The sequence below is a fragment of the Alexandromys fortis genome, unplaced genomic scaffold (assembly GCF_014885135.2).
Source record: "Alexandromys fortis isolate MF-2015 unplaced genomic scaffold, M_Fortis_MF-2015_v1.1 scaffold_637, whole genome shotgun sequence".
Taxonomy (NCBI): Eukaryota; Metazoa; Chordata; class Mammalia; order Rodentia; family Cricetidae; genus Alexandromys; species Alexandromys fortis.
The window spans coordinates 10,370-13,704 of record NW_026068502.1 but is presented as its reverse complement, the minus strand read 5'-3'; the positions used below and the strand labels follow the sequence as shown (position 1 = coordinate 13,704).

Genomic DNA, 3,335 nt, shown 5'->3' with positions numbered 1-3,335 from the left:
TCATGATTGGCAATCTCATGTTCTAAGTCCTCTTGAAGATTATCATCAGTTACACTGGAGTGGGCATGAAGAATGAGGCCTTTTCATTCTGGTGACTATAATGAAGGAAAGATGACCTAAGCCTTAGGTTTTATGATCTCAGAGCAAAGCTTGGTGAAGTCCCTTGGGTCACACATGTATTTTCCTAGTCGTCATGGTTAGAATGGAAATATCTAAGGTCCTCCATTAGTGGGATAATTCTGAGGTACACGAGCACATGCTCTGAGGGACCCTTTGATCCTTGTCCCCTTAAGCAAAATGGAAATTCTGAGATGACTTTAGTAAAAAACAGTCATTCTTTTGACTCTTCTTGAACAGAGATTGATGTCCTTCACTGTTGTTTGTAATAGCAGAAAGGCCTGATGACTACTTTAACCCATGGGAAGTTCTAATAACCCATCATCAAAAGGGCATGGTGTGAGATGCGTTGAGAATAGGGACATTTTGGAGAGCCTCTATTCAGAGGGGAAGCTTCTGAGGTCATTCTGAAATGAATTGATTAGATAGAAAGTGCCAGGCCTTGTTTAACCAAATAGCAAGATCCACTCACTCCATTGTGCAGAAAGGAAAGGCTTAGCTTACCTTGGGTGATGGGGTGATGGTTTAGTTCTGCATCATTTGCTTCCAGCTGTTCTGCCCAGCTCCCATGATCTATATACTACATCGCCTGTTGAGAAGAATGCAAGAAGCAATACAACACTCTTCCAAGATGTTGAGTGGTTCTGTGGACCTTATGCTTTCTAAAGGTTGTATTGTTCTATGTTTATCTATCAATGAAAGATGTAAACATTGCATTCAGGACAACTAACTTCTGGGCAGATAACAAGACTATTAGTTTTAGCTTTCTATATTTTGACCTCTGATCTAAACCTAGTATCTTCAGAGGTCCCATTGGTTGCAAGTGTTTTCCTAGCAAACTTGGTTGTAGGGATTGGCATAAAGGTAAGATGAGTCCGGGGGTCCAGTGAATGTTGCTCATGAAAGGAAGGGGAAGCTCTAGGGCTTCCCAGTGTCAGAGACTAGATCTGAATATAGAATGAAGAAATGATACCTGATTGGTCATGGGAGCCAATTCTGAAGTCTTATTCATCATTGTGGCATAGGCCAGACATCCTTGGGCAAATAATTAGATCTCTGTAGTCTTTTTGGTTAAAGGGCATAATCATAGACCCCCCTTTGCTTTATACTGGAGTAAATGTGGGCAGATCTGATTCCCACTTATAAAGCGTGAGTCGTGTAAGAAATACGTGGTCTGAGGACTCTTTAATCTTTTGGAAAAGACTTGGATCAAACTTGCAAAATAAAATTTGAGGGCATTTTCCATAAAATGCATACTTAAGACCAATTTGGGCAATTGGGGAAGGTCTAGAATAGGTTCCGTCCTAGGAGGAAGGTCTGATATTCTCTTCAGTGACGTAAGCGTGAGGGAACTTGTGAAGAAGGGAAACACTGGGGCCTTTGTGTAAAAGGGAAATTTTTGAGCCCTGGTTGGCTAAGGGTGTGAGTTGAAAACCCCTTGGGCAGAGGGGGTAAGTATCATACACCATTCTGTTGCAGGTGAATGTCACTGCTACCTCATTCAGTGAAGGAAGGTCCCATCACTGCACTTCAACTTCCAGCTGTTCTTTAGAGTTCCCACATCATCAGTTGAGTCTTGCATAGTTCGGGAGCAACCAAAGCCTTCTTCAATGAACCTACATGGCTGTCCCTGGCAATGTTGCCTCTTCTTTCAGGTTGTCTTCATAGTTTATATATAGGCAGCAATGGTTGGAAAAGTGGACTTCTATTGATTAGACTGAAGCACATAGCTTAAGATCCAGTCTCAAATTCTATACTTTGGACCTGGGCCCTCGTACCAGAGTGGAGCAATTCCTTTCCTTAGCCAGTACAGTACAGGCAAAGGAGACACGATGGGACCGCTTCATTTCTGGTGAGAATCTTAAAAGTAGGAGAATCAGATATTTACTGTTTTGTCCTAGGATAACAGTTCAGTGTTATCTGACAGCCTTTTTGTCATCTCGGCATGCCTGGACACCCAGATAAAAAGGGAAAGATTGAAACCTTCTCAGAGGAATAGAGCTGAGGTTTCCACAGATAGAAGTGGTTGCTCTGAGGAGGTCAACATTAGGGAATTGTTGAAATAGGAGTGGTGGGGCTGTGTCCCCAGCACCCCAGCTGCCTGCTAGCTCATGCCCGAAATAACAACACACAAATTGTATTCTGTTAAACACTGCTTGGCCCGGCTAGTTCTAGCTTCTTATTGGCTAGCTCTTACATATTGTTCTAACCCATTTCTAATAATGTGTATAAGCACCCCAAGGTGCGCTTACCGGGAAGATTCTAGCCTCCCTCCATCCTGGGTCGGAGCTGCCTTAGAGAGCGGAGCCTGGCGTCTCTGCTCCAGAGAGCAGAGCTGTCGAGTCTACCCAGGAGAGCTGAGCATGGCGTCTCTGCTCCCGAGAACAGAGCTGTCTGCTCTCTCCGGAAGCAGAGCAGAGTCTGACCTCACTTCCTGTTCCGCCCAGCATCCTATTCTGTTTACTCCTCCCACCTATGCTTTAACCTATCAGGGCCAACCAAGCAGTTTCTTTATTGCTCAATGACCTTGCTCCATCAGGGAATATTTATTTAAAGCATACACGATAAATTGGTGAAGATATGACCAAATTTTCATGTCACTGAACTAATCTGTATCCTCTTGATCAGAGGAGTTTGTATTAATCCCCTTGAAATGAAATGGTGTGTCTAAAGTTACCTTGTCCAAGGTAAGTAGAATGTACCCACCTTCCTTGACAGGTACTTTAGAGTCAGAGTTTCTTTTTAAATAAATATTGGGCCTAGAGTTTATCTTGGAATGGAGGGAAAATCTGGGACTCATTTGTTAAGAAGAATGTCTCAAACCCACCCGGTAATATCAGGAAGTGTGTGGTCCCCTCACCCAAAATGAATATATAAGCTTCCTTAAGACAAACTGGAAAGATGCAGGGCTCCCTTTGATTCAGGGGAAGATATGATGTCTTTATAATCAAAGGGAGAAGAAGTAAGTACCCTTGGGGAGAAAGGAGTTTCTGAGACCCATGTGGCAAGGAAGATAGGGTCAGAGTGTAAAAATATCATATTACTCCAAGCATAAATTCAATTGACTTCCATACCTCATATGGTCCTAGCATTGTGTCACCATCTAACTCCTCTTCCCAGTTTAGGATGTCCGTATCTTTAGCTGAATCTGCAAGAAATCAAGCATTCAATCTAGGATTCATTAAGAGCTTGGGTGGGAGTCCTAGATCTGGGTGGGA

The 3,335-nt window shown here is 43.1% G+C and overlaps 1 long non-coding RNA gene across 2 annotated transcripts in view; it reads left to right on the top strand.

The window, feature by feature from the left end:
* Window positions 1-3,335, top strand: part of LOC126495809 (uncharacterized) — a 27,336-nt gene that overhangs the window by 13,638 nt on the left and 10,363 nt on the right. For both annotated transcript variants that reach the window (XR_007590240.1, XR_007590239.1), the window contains exon 5: window positions 128-1,772. This is a non-coding gene — a long non-coding RNA (uncharacterized lncRNA). The remainder of the gene's footprint in view (window positions 1-127; window positions 1,773-3,335) is intronic.